Source organism: Argiope bruennichi, chromosome 2, assembly GCF_947563725.1.
Source record: "Argiope bruennichi chromosome 2, qqArgBrue1.1, whole genome shotgun sequence".
Taxonomy (NCBI): Eukaryota; Metazoa; Arthropoda; class Arachnida; order Araneae; family Araneidae; genus Argiope; species Argiope bruennichi.
This window is the reverse complement of record NC_079152.1, coordinates 3,147,727-3,172,184: the sequence shown is the minus strand read 5'-3', so window position 1 is coordinate 3,172,184 and position 24,458 is coordinate 3,147,727. Positions and strand designations below refer to the sequence as shown.

Here is a 24,458-nt window from a genome sequence, read left to right as displayed (position 1 = left end):
CCTCTGTTCAAAGTCTAAGCTTAGCATGTCGATCTGGAAGTGTTATGTAAACATAAGCACCAAATCGAGGCATTGGCAAGCTCATGTCAACCTTTAGGAGTCCAATCACAGCGCAGTTCACATCAGCCTGATGCTTTTATAAGATGCGCTGTGATTGTACTTATTTAGGTTGTCATGTTCTGGTCGATTTCTAGAGAGTGTCAAATTCGTATTATTTGTGGTTGCTGGCTATATACCATCTTCGCGGTTGAATTGGTTTTAATCATAGAGCTGAAGGATTTAATAGAATTGAAATCTTGTTATTGTGAAATAAATAAAAATAATAATAATAAAAAAGATTTTGAGGTAAGAGAAATTGTGTTAATATTTTCTTGTAAAATATTCAAGAAATGCAAATTTAATTTTAAAAAAACTCCTTTGTTCTATCCATTATCATATTTAAAAAAAAAATGTTGGATTAACATAGTTTTGAATACCAGTGTGATGTATTTGTCCAGTACGTGATTTAAATGTTTGCATTCTTAAACTTTGATTCTCTCTTCATTTAGTAATAACTGTTTTAAGGCTGTCAAATGGTGTCGTTGTTGAAACGAAACCGCTCACCAAAGAGCATTTCAAACCAGCTTTATTCTTTTGGTTATCTTTAAATTTAGTTCTTTTTTTAAAATTGATTCAAGGTATTCTAAAAAAAAGGTGAGAGTTTTAACTTTTTGTAATTTGTTGTATTCTGTATTATTCATAATGCTGCATTTCCCAAGAATGTAAATGCCATGACTTGGCATTTTCAATTACCTTTCTTGATGAGAGAAATTCTCAATAACAATTCATCTATTTGGTGGAACAAAAGCACCATCCTATTTGCAAAGGTTATTGTATGATATTTTCATGATGTTTTGAATAATCTGAATGTTGACTAATGTGGTGAAGATATTGCAACAATGTTCTTGGATATTTTGTGCTAATAGAACATATTCTCTTAAAATTTTGTAACATTTTCTTCGAAAGTTATGATGGCTGTAAACTATTAAGTTTAACCGTATTAAGTATAATGCTAAATTTGATAGTTTGTCCATTTAAAAAAATCTAATTTGCTGAGTTGTACTTAAGTCATCATAAGTGGTGGAGTACTGTATATTATTAGGAAAATATCTTTTATTTTTTAAATTTTATTCAACTGTATTATATGAGAAGTATTTGTATAAATTTGTAGTAAAAATTACAAGAAATAATTAAGATAAATACTAACTGGAATTACTTTTTATGCTTTTTGTTTACTTTTCCTCAATGAGTCATTCTGGAAAGTTAGTTTCTTTTTTATACTATACTATATTATATTTTTAGTATTTGCTCATTATTGCAGTCTACTTATAACATTCGTATTAATCTCTTTTTCTGCATTTCCTTTCAATAAAAATAACAATGGGTTCTCAGTTATAACCATTTGTTAATGAATAGGAATCAATTCTTTATTTAATAAGGATAATACATATTTAAGATTTAAAATCTGTACATTTTACTTTAAATTTATAAACTGTAAAATTTGAATATTTTTATTTATTACAAGTTATGATGTCATGTCACCAATTGTCATGACCAATTTTTGGGCATAGTATAATTTGTTTTAATTAATTAATTTTTTTTTAAGATTCAAAATACTTTTCAAACTACAGTAAAGGAGGTGTGTGTGTTAGTGGTCTACAGGACAGATCATCAAATGTAGAACTGCGAGATTTCACATACATAGAATTTAGAAGTAAAAAAGTGCAACTTGGAAGGTTTTCAAATTTTTAATTAGAATTTTTATTTATTAAAAACTAAGCAATATTAATTCTTTTCTTATTTTAAAATAAAAAAAAATCTTTTCAATGACACCAAATGAATTTTTCTGCAGTTCATTTTTATTTTTAATTAATTGCTATCAATATTTGAAAGTGTATTATATAGCTGTTCATTTCATTGTTGTAATAAATCAACATTTTTATTTTGTTATAAATATTTCCACCTTGATTTTTTTTCCAGTATTGATAATCAAGATATGATGATTTAGTCTCTAAAAAGAATGCTTTTAATAACATTTTTGAAATTTTATTGCACTTATGGTTGAAGCATAACATTAGAAATAAGTAATGAATTTTTTTTTTTTAGTTTCTATATTTTAAAACAATTTTGTCTCGTAATATATTTGGATGCATAAAAATATTACATTTTTCGTTTGAAAATTGCTTTCTTATTATAATTATATATATATGATTTTTTTGTTGAATGGTTATAGAATGATTCTCTGACATACTATCTAAATTCTGAAACACATTCTAAAATATACACAAAACTTTAAAACTAAACGATTTTATTTTCTGTTTAAGCATTTCTTAAAATATTTAATTTCAACTAGAAAGTTATGGATTAGCTGAGGTTTAATCTTTTTTTAAAATTTAATTAGAGGTTCAAATTGCTGCAGATGCCAAAAAATGAGTGAAATGCGTAGTGCATCGAACAAAATAATGCAATTTCTTAGAAAGCATGAATTGATGTCTACCAAAATTGGAAGTTTAAAATTGCTTGGCTAAATAAAAATGCATAGATGATCAAATTATATATATATATATATATATATATATATATATATATATATATATATATATATATATATATATATATATATATATATATATATATATATATATATTAGAAGATTTAATCTAAGTTTTAAACTATAATTTACCCTGGCAAATCAACCGTCACCTGAAGTTGGCTAGTATTAAATAAAATATTGTTCAGTTTCATGTAATTAATTATCTGTCCCCAAATAATGTTTTTTTTATTGTACATTTTACTGGTAAAAGCATTTTAATATTGTTCCCATGAATTTTTTTTTTTCTTCTTATTTGCATTTTTATGATACATTTCTAAAATTTCTTTTTGTTGTTACTTTTGTAATCAGATTATAAATCTACATTTAAGGATCTTGCACTGAATAAATAAAAAAAAAATGGTAAAGATTAAAAAGGATTAATTTTCCATGATCAATGAATAAAGCTTTCTTTGTATAATACTGATGTTTGTCGAAAGGGTGTGCAAGAATTTGTCAAAGTTTATTGCCAACTTTCAAATTATCTGCAATCTTCATGGAGGCAGTATAAGTATTTGTGAACACACAAGTTTTTTCTAAAATTAAGGAAAGTATAAATGTATTGTTTCCTACTTTTAGATATAGAGTATGTAAAGATAACTTCTATTTATAGCTTATTGTGAAAAAGAATAATTTTGATTAAAATTCACTTTCTTCGCTCCTTACTGCTGTTAGTGATGCAAAAGCTACTGGTAATCATCTAAAAATTCATCAAATTGTGGAGTATATAAATTACTAGTATAGAGTCTTCTATTTTAACTCGATGTTACTGGCAATTGCTTCTATGATACTCCTGGGCTGCGGCTGTGTTTCACTTTCTTCATGGTTTAAGATAAATGGAAGGCTTGGTATTCACTAAGAACTGAGAAAGTACATATTACTCATTACGTTTAACTTCTGGTATTTGTGGGCAAACAAATGAGCTCATAGAACTCCGGCCTATTTGGCTTTTTTATCTGCCTTTTCTTGACATTAGGCCAGATGGGAGTGTACTTTATACGCAATATTTTTTAAGAGAAAATTGAGTCAAATGACATTCTCGATAACCCATCACCTGTTTGTAATAGCCAAATGGATGGAAAAGAATTCTCTAATCCAACTGTTGTTAAGTTTGAAATAAGTAGTTCTGACTTGAAAGATTATTTAAAAAATTTAGATAATGATACTTTAATGGAGACAGGTGATAAAAGTTTTGAAACATATTTTGTTATTTCCAAGTCCAGTTTGTCTTCAAGCCAACATTCTACAAATACTGATAAAAATAATTCAGTTGGCCATGTTGAAAATTACTTTCCTGAAGAATTAGATTATGAACGATCTAATACTGGAGAAACTGAAACAAAAGATATTGAATTTTGTATTGATAATACATTAAAAAAAAAAAAAGTAAAACTTTTTTTTTTTTTGAATTATTGCTCTACACCTATATCTCCAGAAAATTCTACATTTCAGAAAAAAGACAAAGAAATTGACTCACCTGAAAAGCAGGCAGAAATTTGTCCTTGTACAGATTTTGTCAGTTTTTTCCAAAATAATTTGGTTCCTCTATCTAAAAAAAGTAAATTTTAAAATATTTATGAAATAGGCTTTGAATATGATGATGATGATTCAGAAATTGATAGTGAACTTTCTTTCAATAGGTAATTTTCCCCTTTTATTATCAGAATCTGATTCATGTTTATACCAAGTGTCATTGATGGACTTAAAATAAATTTTTTTCTCTTATTTGTTTCTGGATTGCTTTGATATAGCATCAGAAAATCAGCCTTGTTTATATTCTAAAATATATGTTTTATTCCAAGGTAGTGCTTTTAGAATTGCTAGAATAAGATGAGATTTAAAATAAATAGTAATATCTTTATTTTTATTTAATTTTTTTTTTTCAGTATCTTCTTAGATTTTCAGCCTCATCTTCCTGTTTGGGTTTAAAAATTTTATTGCTGAAGATAAAATAAAATTACTCTATTTAACTGTACTTAAATGATTAAAATATTCAAGTTTTAAATAAATTTTTAAATGATGGAAATAGTAATTACATTAATATTTCACTAAATTATAGTGATAACTCATTAGCAAATGTAGTATAGCAATATAATTTTTAAAGAAACCTAATTAAAAAAATTTTTTTAGTTAGTATTCTAAAGAAAAGTTTTTTTTTATTTTAATAATTTTTTATCCCCCCCCTTTAATTTATATATAATTATTATAAATGTAATGATTTTTTTTCTCAATTACAATAATACCTCACTTATGAAACTGTAATAAAACAACTTAGCAGATAATTATCTAAAATATTAAAAAATGAATATTGCCATTCAGAACATGCATATATTTAGTTTTCAAAATTTGAGTGTATGTAAAAGTAACAGAAAAATTTTTTACAAAATTTGATCTTGAAACACATAAGGGCTCAAATTAAACAAAAATATGCAAGAAAGCATTTGGTGCAAAAGCAAGCACTGTACATTTTATTTATCATGTTTTCTATTTAAAATATGTTACTTAGCATTTATTTACTAGAAGATGTGTCTATCTAGATTGTCTCTTGTTAATTTTTAACTACATTTTAGATCTGATTTTGGCACAGATTAATTGATGAAAGTAAGAAATATATATATATATATATATATATATATATATATATATATATATATATATATATATATATATATATATATATATATATATATATATATATATATATATATATTTAGTAGTGCATTTTAAATAAAATTATGTTGTAGCATTAAAAGTAAATGTTAAAACCCTGAAATTCTGTGAACTAAAAAATTTGTCAAATAACTAAAAATGGATTAAAACAAATAGTAATTAAAATAATAAAAAATTTCTTATCTCAGCTCATTGTCTTATGTTATAATCCAGCATAAAATGTAACATGGAAGTTTATGATCTCATTATTAATTTTATTGATGCTTAGCTTTATTCACTTACTGATAAAGCAGTGACCTTTAAACATAAAATAAATTCTAAGTTGCTAAATGCCAAAACAAAAATTTGTAGATGAATATCAGATATCAATAACTATTATATACCATAGATACATTTATGAAGAGATATTTTTAAGCCCTGTCTTGTGCTATGCATGATGCTGACTAATTCTATTATAGATTTTTTTCCCTCTCTGTTTTATAGGTCAGCATTTTTTTTCTTTTGTTATCTAAAAGTTTAAAATAACCAGGAAAGGCTAAGAACCAGCCCTAATTGCACCTAATGGTTCGATTTCGCCACTTTTTGTTTCATATGAAAGTTTATAACGTTTAAATATGTCATTAATGATTGTTTGCCCTGACCCCTTAGAGAATCACAATTTCTGTATAAATTGTTTGATGAAAATAAAAGATGGACATCCACAGCCACTATACCAATTTTGAAAGTTTTTGTCATATGAAATTGATTCTTAGTAAATGCATATATTTTTATTCTTAGATATGTTATCAATAATTATTGCCTCCAATATCTTAAAATTCCTAGACATGTCACAAATTAAAACTTTGACAGTATCTCTTCCCCTTTCCCCAGTTTACTTATATTGCTAGACAATAAGAATGTGCAGTGTTTTCAAATTTAACTTAAAATAGTATTTTCATTTATTATGATAAGATATATTTCATGACAGTTGACATGGCTAGATTAATACTATTAGTAATAGTTGAAAAATAGCTGGTTACCAAAGGTGGTTCGTTTAATCATATTAAAATGCAAATTTCCAATATGTGCATTATTATTGTTTAATTAGTACATTTTATTATGTAGTTTAGGAATTCAAGCAGAAATATGAAAGTGAATAACCATGATAGTCTGCAACAGCTTTTAATTCTCTACTAATAAGTTCTATTGTTTTTAAAAAAATTTTGAATATGATTTTGATATCTCTTAAACTCTGCTATGAAGAGCAGAAAACCGATAATTAGTTTTGCATATAGAACTGTCTTTTAGGTAAATATAAGGAAAATTATTATGATATTAAATATTAATACAAAATTTTCGCTATCGGCTATTTTATAAGTGTGACGTATCAAGTGTAATGATTTATTTGTTATTAAATTTCAAAAGTTAAAACATAAGTTAATAGATACATTCATAATAAATAAAAATGAGGAGTAAAAGATTATAGTAAATATTCTCTGAAATTGAAAAGAAAAATGTGATTTAAATAATATTAAAAAGCAATTTTTAACTATTGTGCGAAGGTTGTTTTATATTCCATAGTATTTGTAAGGAATTCAATTAATTTTTCTAATGAATTATTATTGCTTATTTAAATTAAGTTGTTTTTTATTTTTAAATAATGCTTTTGTAATCAATATTTCTTTCACTTCTTAATGGAGTAGAATTTTCAAATTTTGTGCCCTAAAATGTTCTTGATAGTATATTTCTTTAAAAATTAATTGTCATTTAATCTTTTAGTATAATTAAGTATTGATTCTATATCAGCTTGGCATATTATGAAATCTTGAAATAAATATTCAAATTCCATAGTATTTAAAATGAAGAATTGTAAATTAAAGATTAATCAGTTACACATAACCAAAAAAATTTAATTAAGTATATTTTTAAAATTATTCTTATCAGAATTATTTTATTTTCAGGACAATCATCTTAACAAAATAAATGAAGTGATGTTTTATATTTCTGAACAGTGTAAATCTGGTAACATAAATGAAGCAATAATTGTTGCAAATAAATACATTACACTCTTCTATACAATTAGAAATATTCAAAGAATTGCTATTAATCTAATAGATTTCATTAAAAGTTCTGTTTCTCCTATTGATGATGCCTAAAGGAGAGATCATGACCATTTTTCATGGATCATAATTGTTCAATTCTGATATGGGCTCATTGATCATCAGTGAATTGTTACGAAATTTCCGGGTTCGTTTGGATAGTGGAAGTGATATGGTGTGGAGAACGCTCAATTAGCAGGCATCAGTAGAAATAAACGACGTTTATTTACACGAAGACGAACACAGTAGCACGCTTCAGTAGACAGCAGCACACGAAGCGGATAGACTGAATACAGCAGAAGAGGGGTTCCTGGACCGCCCTGGCTTATCAATAACATGATGTGGTCCTCGGCCTTACCAATTGGCCATGGCCAGATTTTGTAGTGGCCATCTTAAGTGTTTAAGGTTTCAGAATGGGGAGAAGACTTTCCAACCTTGTTCCTGCTCCCAACCTGCTAGTCTTGTTCACTTTCTTTTTTGTCTTGGCGTTTCTTATAATCAGCTGCTGGTTGAACGGGACTTTCTTCAGATTTATGAGGAACTGACGCGATGGGGCCTCCTGTACCTAGTCTAGGCTTTCCTTCTCCAGGGGGATGTGTAACAACAACAACATAAATTACATGGATCTTCAAATTTCTTTGTATAATGCTCCAAGTTTTCGGAAGAGTTTCCCAAAATTTGCAATACCTTTGTATTTCCATTCACTGTGGCAATTGCTGTCTTGAATATTTATCTTCACTTGAAAAGATTTCGAGATGCCTACTGTATTTTTAAAAGTACAGTAAAATTTATGATAACCTCTTAATTGTTTATATGATTAATTTTTCTATTTAAAGGCAAATAAGATGAGAGTGTATTTTTGTTGTTATGGATTAAATGTGCTATTGTGTTGAATGTTGCTTGATTATAAATGGCCAGAACTAGGGATTGCAATACCGGGCCAAAATTTCAATACCGGTATTCGGTATTTTTTAGATCTTAATACCGGGATACCGGTTTTAATACCGGTATTAGAAATTTTAGAAAAAGAAAGAAAACACAAGTGTTTCTTTGTTTTATTTACCAGTTTTGTTAGAGTGTAAATATCACAAAAAGTAATATGTAACTTATAAATTATAGCAGTATATAAAGAATCACAAAAAGTAAAAGAACAACTTATTTATTTAAATCACAAAAAAAAAAAAAAAAAAAAAAAAAATGTAAATATCACTATTCAGTTTGTGGTACTATTACAAATTTTTGAAATGTGATCTTTAAAAACATAATGCATCAGTTGTACTGTCATTAAGCCTGAAAAGTAATTTTGTGTAAAAATTACCAGCTGTCGAAAATGCCCTTTCGGCATCTACGCTAGTTGGTGATGCTGTTAGCAATACGCGATATACTTTTTCCAAGTATTTACCTCTAAATCCCTCATCTTCAAATAAATCAATTTCTCGTCGGATGGTTTTGGATATAGCTGATTTCTGTATTGTATTTTGGTTCGTTGAAATTTTATTTATTGCTAATTCTAATTTTTGTTCAAGAGACAATTCCTTTTCACTATCGACATTTAGTGTCGTCATAATCTTCGATAACTGAACCGAATTCTCCTGAATGCGGATAGGTTTGTGGGTAAAAAAATTGTAAGAAAATTTACTATAAACTTAATCAGATTTGAATTGATTATTTTCTTTTCTTCTTTTTCATTTTTAAAATCTTAAAAATTATGTAAATACCATAAGACATTTTCTATTTCGGTATGCCTTTCTTCTGTGCGATTTTTCAATGTAATATATAATTCTTCAAATAGTGATGTGTGCTGTTTTTTCATGATTGCATCATGAAATTTATTGTTGCATTAGCTGTTAATAAATTAAAATCTCTCCGACATAATGCCTCAATAGTCAGTTTTATTGGAAGTAGAGCTGATATAATTCTGGATATTAAGTCGAATTCACTATCTGAAAAATTAATTTTCAGGTTTAAGTCGATTATTGCTTTTTGCATTGGATTTCCCACTTTCAAAAATCGTTCCATTATTAGGAGTAAATTGTCCCAACGTGTTTTAGAATCTAATATTAACATATATTCTGTTTTATTTTCAGTTAGTATATATTTTAGTAATATGTCATTTTTATAGGGGAACTTTTAAATATCTTAACAATTTTTCGAACTTTATAAGTTATAGGAAGCAATTCTTGATGGGTTAATATTTCATCCTCATTAGCAATATCTTCTTCCACAATTACATTGTCACTATCTTCATTGTCAGTATCACTCTCACTCTTACTCTCTTCAATGTCGGAATTCGAGTTTCTATATCCACAGTATTCTGATTCTTCTGTTCTTTATTTTTTTGGTATAATACATCTATTACTCCTAATTGAATTCTATGAGCATAGCACAATTGCTGATTTGCACCAATCAACTTTCCAACTTTTTTCATAACTGTTGCTCCATTGGTCGTTATAGATACAATAAAGGATAATCTATGTTTTGCAAATTTAGATTTAAGTAATTAAGCCATTAATTAGCTAATTAATTTTGCCCGTTAGGGAAACATAAAAACAATAACTTATACTATTTTGCTATGTTGGCGATCCCTGAACATAGAGTGGGGACAATTTAAAAAATCTCTAGTAAATACCGAGAAACCGGTATTTAAACTTGTGAATACCGGTATTACAAAATTGTAAAAGGGCTCAAAATACCGGTATTGCAATCCCTAGCCAGAACGCTTCATAAGCAATAACATGAAGGGGAAAAAAAAAAAAAAGAATACTTTTCATGATGCAAGTTCACTTCATTTCTCTATGTCTAGAATTCATGTGAGCAAAAAGTTTTTTTTTTTTTTTTTTTTAATTAACTTATTTTTTGCATGATATAAAATAGAAATATTAACATTTTAATATTTGAAATTCATATATCAAATTCTATGACTCTATAACAACAATTCTGATTCATAAAAATAACATAAAACACATCACGTAAGTAGTTTAAAAATACATTTTTAAATGCTGATTAATCTTTTTATGTAACCTAAGTAAATTAAAATTACTAACTTAAACTATTATTAATAATAATTTCTACAACATTAATCTTAAAAACTGCTTACAGAAGCTTTATAAATAAAAGATATGAAATAAAAAAAAGAGAACTAAAAAATTTAGATTGTTTTCCTACAGCTTTTAAAGAATACTCTGATCTTTTCATGTAAACTTTCAGACATTAATTTGAATTTTAATGTCTTTGAACTGATCAGTTAATTTTTTAAAAAAATTCTTAAGGAAGCATCCGAAAATGAAAAGAGTTCAGAAGGAAAAATGCAGTACAAAACAAAATTTATTGGAGGGGAGAGAAGCGTATAATAATTGCTTTAGGTGGCTATAATTGGTCACATGGACTTCATCCAAATAGTGGCCAATCTCACATGAAAGATTATGAAACATGTTTGTAACCATTAATATTCTGTGTTGTGTATTTTAAATGCCTTTTATCATTGCTGGCTTTTTCTTCTCTCCACAATGACTTAGTTTCCCAAAGAATGTACTATTGTTGCAAGTCAGTAATTCATTCTATTTGACTGATTTAAACTAAACTCAGTGGTATGACAGCCCGTGTGAGCCGAGGCCTACCGTGCTGATATCTGCTTTCTTGACCAAGGACACTGGGTACTAGGTATATGCCTTGGTTAGGTGGTCAGCCTAACATGGAACCTCCAATGTTTAGTTCCCAAGCATGCTTGGTCCTCAGTTTATCGACCCACTAAAGGGATGAAAGGCTGAGTCGACCTTGCTCAACCCGAGGTTGAAATCTTGGACCTGTGCGCTGGGAGCGTGAAATGCTATCACTATGCCACCAGGTCACCGATTTATAACGTAAAAAAAATATTTGCTTATATGGGTGATTGCATAGACAGAATTTAGTCAATAGAAAATTCGATTTAAAAAATATATAAACTGTGTAATTCTAGTTGTGGCCATTTAAGTCTTCTGGCATTATTTCTTGTGTTTTCATTTCATAAGGATATGCTGAAGACTCTGCTTCAAACTTCATTTCCCTGAAAAAATAAAATGGACTATTACTAGGATATTGTTCTTGAAGGATTGTTATTTGGTGCAATTATTACAAATGCAAACAATATTTTAAGATCTTTCTGCTGTGTGTTTTCTTCTTATCATTATTCGTATGAAAGTTTAGCCATTTGTAATGAAAGCAATTGTTTCAGATTAACCCGTAAGCAAAGATTTTTTGTTATAAATCAGACAAAGCACTTTAACTATATGCAGTTACTTTCTTGTACCAAAATTCTTTGAATGTAGAAAGCTATTTAAATTAAACATGTTTTAATTATATTCTCTTAATTATAATCAAAATTTAAATTCCACTACTGATCATGATTTCCTTTGGTATTTAATTGTTATAGACTTTAGTTTAGCTGGATATATTTTAACTTTGAAATCGAATTTTCACTGTTTTCTTAAAAATGGACTTTTGGAATTTTGTGCACTTCTTCATTGGTTTTCATTTAGTCACATTTATTTATCAATTAATGTAATAAAATTTTGGTGCTGTGTAAGTTGTATTATGGAAAAGAATTTCAAAAGTAAAAAAAAAAAAACATTTATAAGATTGCAGCGGCCAAACAGGCGATAAATGACTGTTTGTTTCGCCAGTTGGCGATAAGCATCAATCATACCTAAGGAGATGAACTTTGCTCTCCAACGAATACGAGTGACTCACTTCCTGCCTTCGCCAGCTGGCTTAGAATTTCTGTCTCGTGCTGGTCGATGGAATTACGGCCAATGTATCATGATTTATATTTGTTAATTTAATTTGTAATTAAAATTTATTTTTGTTATTTACATGACTGGCAGTTTTTATTAAGTAAAAATGTTTTAATACTTTAATTTAAAGTAAATTTGGCAATGCGTGTTAAACCACGCACCAAACTGGTGACCCGGTACTTTCGTTTTTACTCTTCTAAAATTTGCGAAGTCCAGCCTCAAAATTTCTAAAATATGCTGAAATCAGATTTTGGTGATTGAGCTTCTCAATTACTTTTCGTTATGGATTATTTTGGATTATTGTGCCGAGAAGTAATGTATTTAGGATTAGGTATGTGTTCGAATGTTATTTTCATTTCTCTGTGATTGGTCAATATTTCATTTCCACATTATTTTGGCGAAGAAAGCGTAATATTTATATTCAGTATTAATTTTTGTGTTATTTTTCGTATTCGGAGTATTAATTTCTTATTACTTTCGTTTTGGCTACCATGTTTATTATTTCGATTCTTAACTCCCAATTTTTTTAAAAAAAACACGTGTATTTAAATAATCATAAATTTTTCTGATATTCGTAAATATTGTAAAAAATTATTCGTTTTCCACAACGAGAAACCAAAAATGCTTAATTCTGAAAACGAAACTGTCAATGCTGACGCTCCGACAGAGTCGCAGGTGTCCCATCTTTCGGTGAAAATACCGCCGCTGTGGAGGAACAATATAAAATTATGGTTCATCCAAGTAGAAAGCAATTTTGCTCTAGCAAAAATAACCAATGATCTTACAAAATACAATCATTTGATTGCAACTATTGATCCGGAAACTTTATCTGCGGTAGCTGATATTTTACTCGAAACCAACAAATATGACGCGTTCAAGACTCGACTTATAGCCGAATTTTCCGCTTCGGAAAATGAACAGATCCGTCGACTGCTTTCTGAACTACATTTAGGCGCCGATAAACCATCGCAGTTACTCCGAAAGATGCGCGAACTCGGTGGTGGCACGGGCATAAAAGACGATTTTCTCAAAACTTTATGGCTGCAAAGACTGCCGTCAGAAATGCAGGCAATTTTATCAATAAGTTCTGAACCCCTGGACAATTTGGCCAACATGGCTGACAAAATTGCCGAGGTCCGTATTTCCTCAACAGATAGTAGCGTCTTTGCCGTAAGCCGAAGCGCGGAAAGTAATGCCATGCAGAAAGCTTCCACTCTGGATGAGTTTACTGCACTCCGAAGCGAAATCGCCGCTTTAAGTAAACAGGTACAACGGCTTTCCCACGACAGAAGCAGAGACCCTTTCCATCGAAAAAAAGACAGCGCAGTTTTTCGCGTGGGCGTTCCGGTGATCGTGGGAGAAAATTCTGTTATTATCATGTGCGTTTCGGAGAAAAGGCACTGAAGTGCGTATCGCCTTGTTCGTACTCAACTAACGCGGATCAGGAAAACTCGCAATAGCGGCTGTCGATCAACCTACATCGGCGGCAGCCGCGCAATCGTATCGTTTGCATGTTTTTGATAAGAGATCACATTTCAAATTTTTGATCGATTCTGGCTCTGATGTTTCATGCATACCACTCAACAAAAACCAAAAAAATTTAAAACCTGATTCTCTGCAACTTTTTGCAGCTAACAACTCCAAAATTTATACTTATGGATCTAAATTATTAAATGTGGACTTAGGTCTCAGGCGAAATTTTCCATGGAAATTTTTAATTGCTAATGTGCCTGTTCCCATAAAAGGGGCCGATTTTTTACAAACCTTTAACCTATTAATAGATCTCAAAGGGCGAAAACTTATTTCTGGTGAATCAATATACCATAAAATTTTGGAGGAATTCCCAGAATTAACAAAATTAACATTTGGGTTAAAACCTGTTAAATATAATACGGTGCATTTTATTGAAACAACCGGTCCGCCTTTCCATAGTAAACCTAGAAGGCTAAATCCAGAAATGTATGACGCCGTCAAAAAAGAATTTCAGTTTATGATGGATCAAGGCATATGCCGACCATCAAAATCACCTTAGTCATCTCCCCTTCATGTCGTTACCAAAAGCTCAGGCAGCATTCGACCTGTGGGTGACTATAGGAGATTAAATGCCTGTACTGTACCGGACCGTTATCCCATACCCCATATCCAGGATTTTTCCAATGCACTCCACAGGAAAAATATTTTTTCGAAACTTGATATAGTCCGTGCTTATTTTCACATACCAGTGCATCCGGATCATATACAAAAAACAGCAGTTTGTACACCATTTGGACTGTTTGAATTCCCATTCTTAAATTTTGGACTATGTGGGGCAGCACAAACTATTCAGCGATTCATGAATGAAATCCTGGGAGATATTAAATTTTGCTATGTTTATTTGGATGATATTTTAATATTTAGTTCCAGCCAAGAAGAGCATAAAGCTCATTTACGAATCGTACTAGAGAGATTAAATACATATGGACTAACCATAAATGTTTCAAAATGCATATTTGGCGTCTCAGAAATTCCTTTCTTAGGTCATTTAATTACTAGTTCGGGAACCAAACCTTTACCCCATAAAGTTGAACCGATTCTCAAATATCCACAACCAAAAACAGTTAAAGATCTTCAAAGATTTTTAGGTTTTTTAAATTTCTTCCGTAGATTTTTACCGAACATAGCAAAACATCAGGTACATTTAACTTCATATTTAAAAGGCGCAAAAAAGAATGATAAAACGAAATTGGACTGGTCAGATAAAGCGGAAGAAGAATTCCAAGAAACTATAGCGCTTACGATAGAGAGTTATTAGCAGCTTATGCTGCCATCAAACACTTTAGGCATATGCTTGAAGCTAGAAATTTCTCTTTGTTTACAGATCATAAGCCGTTAACTTACGCTTTCCAACAACGCTTGGACAAATGCTCTCCGAGACAGGCTAGACAATTAGATTTTATATCTCAGTTTACCACCGATATTCACCACATAAAATTCTCTGAGAATATATTAGCAGATGCACTTTCTAGGATAAACGCTATAAATATGCCAAATCCCATAGATTATAACGAAATTGCACAAGCGCAACAAATTGATTCTGAATTAAAAAATTTAATCGATAATTCCGCAACATTACAATTTAAAAGAATTGCTTTTCCAAATTGCGAAACTCCCATTTATTGTGATGTATTAACAGGTACAGCTCGACCTTATATTCCTGAATCATTTCGTCAACAAATTTTTGCATCATTACATAATTTATCTCATCCTAGCATTCGCAGCACTTCAAAATTAATTCGATCGCGTTTTATTTGGCCTTCCATTCGAAAAGACTGCAACAATTGGGCTAAGCATTGCATCCCGTATCAAAAATCGAAGGTAATTCGCCGTACTAAAACCCCAGTAGGAAAATTTGTAGACCAATCACAGAGGTTCGAACATGTGCACCTGGACATTGTAGGCCCTCTACCTCCTTCTCAATGAATCTATTATTGTTTAACAATGATAGATAGGTTCACGAGATGGCCAGAAGCCGTACCAATTCCAGACATGACAGCACAGACAGTAGCACAAAATTTTTTTAAGCACTGGATAGCCAGATTTGGTTGCCCTGTAAGAATTACTACTGACCAAGGCAGACAGTTTGAGAGTGATTTGTTCCGCGCTCTCTCTCAACTACTAGGAATTAAAAGGATAAGATCTTCTCCTTATCATCCTCAGGCCAATGGCCTGATCGAAGAGTTCCACCGCCCATTAAAGGCAGCTTTGAAAGCCTACAACACAGATCAGTGGCCTTCAGCACTACCCACCTTGTTACTCGGATTCCGGTCCGTCTTCAAAGAGGATCTACAAGCGACGACAGCTGAGCTGGTATATGGCAAATCTCTGCGACTACCCGGGAGAATTTTTCGATCCAACACCTGGAGATACATCACCCAAGCAACTCGTGGAGGACTTAAAACGTCATTTTGCAACTGTGAGACCAGTTCCAACTTCCTGTCATGGCCAAAGAACAATCTTTGTGCATCCTCACCTCAACGTGTGTTCACATGTATTTGTGAGACATGATGGTGTCCGCAAACCCCTGCAAGCACCATATGATGGACCATACAAAGTTCTTGTCAGGCGACAAAAAACGTTTGATCTCGAGATCAAGGGAACTTCCCATACCATCTCTATAGACCGTCTGAAACCTGCTTTTATTATTCCTCCTGAGTGTTCCAGTATACCACCGGCCAAGCAAGAAGCAAGTTCCACTACTAAGTGTACCAAAACACTTCCAGCTGAGACATCCATCGTCGTTCCAGCAAGGCAAACAACTAGCTCAGGCCGACAAGTTCGACCCCCACGTCGTTATGTCCATTTCCAATGAGACTGCGGAGGGAGTCTGCAGCGGCCAAACAGGCGATAAATGACTGTTTGTTTCGCTAGTTGGCGATAAGCATCAATCATACCTATGGAGATGAACTTTGCTCTCCAACAAATACGAGTGACTCACTTCCAGCCTTCCCCAGCTGGCTTAGAACTTCTGCCTCGTGCTGGTCGATGGAATTACGGCCAATGTATCATGTTCTATATTTGTTAATTTAATTTTTAATTAAAATTTATTTTTGTTATTTACATGGCTGGCAGTTTTCATTAAGTAAAAATGTTTTAATACTTTAATTTAAAGTAAATTTGGCAATGCGTGTTAAACCACGCACCAAAAGATTTCATTATTTCTATATTTAAAAAAAATAAATAAATAAATAAAAGCAAACAAACATGATAAAAATAAATCTTAATGTTAATAAATAAATATTTTTAAAAATCATGTTTATTTAATTCTTTTTATACTTAATTCAATAATAATTTTGTTATGATTAATAAATTTTTAAGAGTTCTTTCTACATTTGAAGAATATAAATTTAAATGCTTTCTCTTGAAAATGAAGAAAACAGTTGGAAGCATTATTTTATTTGCTTAGGAGTTAAACACTTATTGAAAAAAAAGTATTGTTTACATATAAGTGCACTATCTTATTGTACTGACATAATGAAAGAATCTTTATACCTAGTTACCACAAATATATAAATTCTGATAATTGCTATTTTATATTATTTAATTGGAATTTCAATTTCTGAATGATTTTCTAGAAATATTTGTTAAAATTATGCTGTTTACTGTTTCTTTTAAGTCATATTGACATAACATAATTAGTGGTGTCTTTTACAGAATTGCTATCTGAAAAAAAAAAAAAAAAATGTGTTGGAGATTGTGTTTGTAAAAATTTTAATAATAAGTATGAAATCATTTTTAATACAAAAAGTTGCAATAACAATATGCAAAATAGAAATTTTCATATGAATTCAATTTTTACATTGACTAGTTTAATTTGGCTTATTCATGTTTGTATAGATATTATTTTATAACTGATCTTTCACCTTCTTCCTGTTGTGTTAATTTTGAAATGTTTTACTCTTGTATTTTTTTGTCGGCAATAAACTATTTTAATATGTTCCCAAGATTTAAAATCAGTTAATCGTTTCATTTAATATTGTTTCTCTACAAATGGTACTACATAGTAATGTGTTCACAAAAAAGTTTATTTCAAAATTTTATAATTATTATAAGATTAAAAATATACATCAAAGCCTATAAACAGATATATGACAGAATATGAAAGGCTGAAATCTTAAAAGCTGATTTCAGCCTTTCAAAAATTGAATTTTATCTTAATTGAGATTAATTTTCTTTTATTTAATAATTCTGCAATATTTTAAATATCTCGGGCATTCTTTGCAATTTATTCTCTTGTTGTTCAGTTAATCATACTTATATTACTTTTTGGTATTTATGTTTAGCACAGTTAATTATTTTATACAGTTTAATATTTTTGTTTGGAGCTGTGTCATGTGAGTAAAAAGTGAAAGATAATTAAAATTTTCAAAAAAACTACCTTTTTAATAAAGGTGTGTATATATAAAACCTTTCATTGGGTTCTTTTGAAAAATGAATTTAGAAGACTAAAAATTGGCAAAATTGAAGTAACTAATATGTGATTATAAATCCTAAAATTAATGTTCTGCTTTACCATATTGTATAATCTTTGTAAATTTCTTATTGAACCTGCCTAATTATAATGAAGACACATTGAAATTAAAAATCAGACATCGAACATCTGGATATTTACTAAATTTGACGCAGGAATTGTATTAAAAAAACATTTAAAATTGGGTTTACAAGTATTCTATGATATTTTTGTAGCAGTGAAAGGTAATTAAAAATTCATAAGAAATTTTTGTTTCTTTAAAAGATATTTTGAAGAGGTTTTACTCATTTTGTTTTATTTCCTATTTGTAAACATGAAAGACATTAGTAGACTTGTTTACTGATTTCTCACTAGCTTTCTGATGTCACGAAGTTTGAAATTTCGTACATTTGTGTATTTTCAAATATTATTCAATATTTTAAGATTATCAGAATTTAGTTCTTAGTTAATTAAATTTAATTTTGATTTCATATGCATTGTGCCAATTGATAGAGAGAAAAAAAAATTAAATATATAAAAATAATTGTGTGCAAGATTTCTCAATAACTTATATATAGAATTATAAGTTAAAAAACTTAAAGGTAGAAAATACTTAAAATAATTATTTATAAATTTAAGAAAATGAGTATAATTAAGGGCTTTTTTAACGAAATCTTAAATGTCATATTGACAAATTTTACTGCCTTGATGTTATAATTTTTTTTCATCTTGAAATTATTTTGTATATGTTGCAAGCAATTTTCAGTTGCGTATACTCTAGCTTTTAACTATGAAATCAAATGATTATCAATTTTTTATACAGTTGCATTTATTTTTTATTGTTTCCAATTTCATAAAAATGTGTTGATTTTATTTTGGGAACTTTATTTGAGTATCATCTACAAAGAAAGAAAGCAAAGATGGTGTTAAAAAGAGGAACAAGAATACACAAATGGGTATTAAGTAGGAAAGTATGTGCCCTAATTAGCTCAAGATGTTGTTTGTTATCTTCTTGATATTGTTCCATATACTCAGTGCTGTGCTGTATTATAAAGGTATTGTAACAATATTAGAAAGTATTGTGCTATTCTTTGCATCTTATATTTTCATATAATTTTCTGAATATTTTGACAAAAAAATCCGAGTATAAGTTTCATTCATTTTAATTGAAATTACTTAATACTGTGCGACTCAGAATTATAAGGGGATTATTAGAAATTCCTTAGTTTTTCTAAATTGTAAAAGTCTTTAAAGTCAATTGTATTCTAAAAATGTCATGAAGCATTTTAAAAAATGAAGCACTTTTATAATTAATGGTGGTTATTAATTTGATTTTCTGAAGAAAGCATCAAATTTGATGTTATAAAACTATAATTTGATCATTACTGCAAATATTGAATTGATACTTAATTAGTTTTAAGATATTAAAATATTTTGCTCTTTCAACAGAATTTTCTTTTGAAGAACTTGAGGATTTTGCTGAAGGTAATTACAATTTGTTTTTGCTTAATTGTATTACTCATACATTTCTTTATACATGGTGTCCGAAAAGTATCTTAACACTGTAAAAATTATTAAAAAATATCCCTATTATTATTGTTACAATATCATCACAATATTGGCCGGTATTCAGAATATTGAACAATATTGTGGTGAGATTGTACAGTACTAAATAAGGTATTCATTTCTAGGAAGAGACAATAAATAAAGCATAAAAGTTTTTTTTTTTTGAGATGAAATTTTATTAGAATTATGTCTTTGATACAAGCATTCTTGATTCAATATGACATCACTACAGGAAATTATGCAAGTTCTTTGATTTATTATGAATGATTATGATTATGAATTTTGTGGTGTTAATTTTGCTTTACACATAACTGAAATTCACCTTCAAGATCAACAATTTATGTATAATATTACAGATTTAAAAGCTGCAGTCTCTAATATTTGAAATTTTTTTCTGTTAATCTCTTACTGATTCAGTTTGTTGCATAGAAGTATTGGTGAACATATTAAAATGTTACAAACTTAGTGAAAGGAGATAATGTTTTCATAAATGAATGCAAAAAAGTCACAAGAACATAGTTACGTTTGTTTATTTTTAATACTTTTTTATTGAATGTGTAAAGATGCTCTTTGATACCATTCATTATAAAATTTCTTTTCTTCTTATTCTTTATTCAGGCATTTACACTTTATAACTGAGGTATTTTTAATATTAAACAGTAACATTAAAATGCAATTTATTTCAGAAATGATAATTTCTATCTTATATATATTATAAATGGATATCAGTTCTGTACTGCATTAGAACTTTTTGAACACTCTGGTGGCATGATGAAAGAACTGTTAATAATTCAGCCTCAAGTTTTGCAAGATCTTGTAATTTTTTCTGAAAATGGTAGAATAGATGAAACTTATAAATTCTTTTCTTGAGGTTGTATGCCGGGGAAATTTGATATAGAACAAGTGAATCATTTTATTACTGTATTTAATTTTAAGATAATGGAATTTATTAAAAATATAGATTTATTTATCATATTTAGATTAGTTATTTGTGAAAATATAAAGTAAAAATTTATGTGTCTATAATAATCTGACTTTTTGTATTTTGTAAGGTTAAAAAAAAAGCTTTCACTTTTCAGTACATGTCTTCATTTTTGGAGCATTAAAACATACGCAAGGTCGTTTTAACCACAAATTGTTAGATAGTTAATCTCTGTAATTAGATCTCCTAAAAAAAATCTATAATATATGTATTTTTTCTTTGATTGCAAATTTTATTTCTAATTAAAAATGTGATTTTCAGCTAGAATATAAAGAATTTTTTTTGTTTCAATTTTCGAGGAATTTTTTTCTTTCATCCCTTTTTTACTCATTCTTGTAAAATTTATGTATATATATTCTGTTTAAAAGTTAACTATAAAATATCAAATGCATAAAAATAAATCTTTTGATATTAGTACAAAATTGTAAGAAACTAGATAAATGAAATTTGGCATATGATCTTAGTGTCTAAACTGTATAAAATTTTGGTCTCAATCGGTTGCAGGAAAAATAACCACGATTCAAATCAGATTCTTTTTACTTCAAGGCTTAATGCAAAATACACCAAATTAGGTAAATATACATGTTAAGGGGAAAACCAGTACCAATGGGTTTTAAATTCAAATCCACATTGCCAAAAAAAGAAAAGAGAGTGAGAGAGAGAGAGAGAGATTAAATAATAAATAAGATAAAAACCTAAAAGCTTCAGTAAAAAAAAAAAAAAAAAAAAAAAAAAAAAAAACTATGCATTTTGATGGAAAATAATAATACATTTTTTGAAAGACTTTTAAAATAAATGTAACTATTTATTGAATTATCTTTATTTGTTGTAAGTTTAGGTGATTTATATTAGTAATCTTTAAAGTTTTTGGTAGTTCCTTAATTTGAAGCAAAATATACAATTTTAATTTACTTTTTGTTGTAATAGTAGCAAAAAAGTCCTCAGCAAATTTGTATTTGTCCTACTTCCCCCCCCCCTCCTAGCTTTGTTTAGTAAAACTAATAAATTATTTTGAAAGGTAATGTTAATTTAGATGTTATATTCTTCTTGCATTTTTACTATGGTATTAGAGTATGTATTAAGAAGAAGAACATTTTTCTTTTGATTAGCAAGTATAATTTATTTTCATATTTTTTTTATCTTACACCGAAAGTAAATATTTTTTTTTATTAATAAAAAACAATTATTTAATTGTCTTCACTCTGATCTTTTTCAGGTCTCTGTATTTTCTATCAAAATTTGAAGTAATTACGAATATTAACATTGAACGGACTTCCAATGTATATGCAAATCAGGGCATTTTTAAAAATATATAATGTGATTACATTTATATGAAATGTTATGGTGCTCAAAATTCTCATATTGTCTCCAATGTTGTTTTTAATTAAAATGGGAATAGTGATAGCACCAAAGAATTTTTAAACCTTGTATCTTATGGAAAAATTATTTAGCAATTTCATAAAATTGTTGAAAACTATTTTTTTTATAACAGATCGAAGGATTCTGCTTGGTGTCTCAATATAATGTCTTCATGGACATCTTTTGAAATAGAGTTTGTTACCAGGATTCCCTGAAACTTTTTTGTATATTGTACTATAAAGGTCTTATCTTTTATTCCCCCCCCCAACATATTATTGTGAACCTTTGAGAAGTCCGGAAATGATTCACATTACATTTGCGGTGAACAATAGTTACAAAATATTGATCTTTGGAAGAAATCTATTATGAGAATAGGTGTTTTGAATCCTTTTTTTGCTAGCTGATTGACACCAAAATTTGATACAAAGTTGAATTGTAGTCGTAAGATAACATATTAAATTTCATTTATTTCTGCCAGTATTTTATGTTATTGCGTTTACGTGAGTACGAAAATACAGACCAACAGATGTTCAATTGTTTGAAGGATTTAGTTCAAAATTTAATATTAGATATAAAATTATATTTTAGATGTTAAATCTGCATACCAAATTTTATCTGCCTAGCTTTTTGTGTTTTGTAGTTATCAAGTTCACTTGTGATCGAATAGGCAGACTACCTATGAATGGATTTTGTTAGAAGTTTGACAGAAATTTACGAATTTGGTCAATTAGCCTGTGAAATTTTTGAGCCATTTTTCAGGACTATTAAACTGAAACTGAAAGAAGGCTTTAAAACAAAATTAATCTTAATAAATGACACAAATTTATTTTTCAATGAATGGGCAAACATATTTCAAGATCATGCCAAACATATATAGTTTATATGGCATGTTTTACAAAACTGGCATTCTAATTTAAAAGGAAAAGTTAAAGATGAGACTTTAAGACTTAAAATGAAAAATGATATGGAACTATTTTTACATGAATTAGATGTTGCAATGTTTGAAAAATATTTAAAAGAATTTACTATTAAATATGAAGTAGCTGCTTTTTAAAAATATTTTGACAAACATTACAGGCACAGACAGTTAAAGTATGAAGAAACAGGTGGGACAATAATGAAACGGTTAGATAAAGCAATTCATGTTCTGAAAGCTATTACAAAGAAACTCCTGCGGAAAATAATGGCAATTGAAAGAGGTAAATTAACACAGAGAACTAGCTTGGTTAGGAAAAAGCACCTTGTTGGTCAAAAATTGGATGATAAGGTCTATCGTCAAGGTGAAAGAAAATTAATGGATAGTAGCCAACTCATTAATGTCATCCAGTGGGTCATCCATATTCACTTATATCAGCATAGGTAATGAAGATTGCAAATATATGTGATATAATGTGTTCACATTGTGCGATGTGTTTTCCAGCGTTAACTTGCATCTGTGTTGATTATAATATCAGGTATGTTATATGAAAGCATATTAATTTTTTTCGGTAAAGAAATTAACGTTTTTACTAAGACTAATGTTGCTAGTACCTGCTCAAATGCAGGTGATGGTAATGAAAGAGAACTTGTCATTACTGTAATGATCATAAAGATTCCCAATCGTTTGAAAAGTCTGCCATTGTCAATCAACTACAGAGAAAGTCAAGAACTGACATTAGTGCTCAAAAGTCTTCATTAATTTTAAAATTTCATAATATTGGTAATCAAATACCAGCACTGGAAACTTTGGAAGACTTAGATGGTGCAGCTGAATTTATTAAAACTTTGGATATGTACTTACAAACAATTTCATCTAAGTGTTCATTACCATCCTTATCTGATGAAGTAAAAAAATATACCCTTTAATAAGGTAAGTGGTTCTTAAAGGAAATTTACCATTAAAAAACATGCACATAAATAATCCTTTTGACTATGTATTTTTAAAAATAGTTTCTTATTTAATAAAAGCAATTTCTAAAAATTTTTTTTCTAACATTAAGTTCTCAATTAAATATTTGAAGTTATTTAAATTTAGGCCAAAACTAAGTAAAAGTTGTGTTTAAAATGCTTTAAAAATATATAATCTGTATTTATTAGCTTATTATATATAATTCATAATACAGGAAATGCTTCTGCCATTAGAAAAATCAAAATTCAATTATAATGTTTCTTTATTACATATTAAGCCAGTACTTATAATGAATATTCTTATTCCACCCAATTATCATACAATTAAAAAGAGCCAATATTCCTATTTCTGCATAATATGATTATTTAGTTTATATGATATGCCTGAGTACTTATATTATACTGTTTATATTTTGAAAAAAAAAAAAAAAATATTATTTCTGCAAAATATATATTGTATAGTTTTTTTTGTTTTTTTTTCATATGCTTAAGTACTCATATTTTACTGTATATATTTCTTTTGACAAAAAAT

General features: G+C 28.7%; 1 long non-coding RNA gene across 1 annotated transcript; it reads left to right on the top strand.

Annotated features, from left to right (window-relative positions):
* The first annotated feature begins 223 nt into the window (after positions 1–223).
* Positions 224–24,307, top strand: LOC129960653 (uncharacterized). Its single transcript, XR_008783651.1, has 3 exons — positions 224–345; positions 19,582–19,617; positions 21,897–24,307. It is a non-coding gene; the product is annotated as an uncharacterized LOC129960653 (long non-coding RNA).
* Positions 24,308–24,458: the final 151 nt, after the last annotated feature.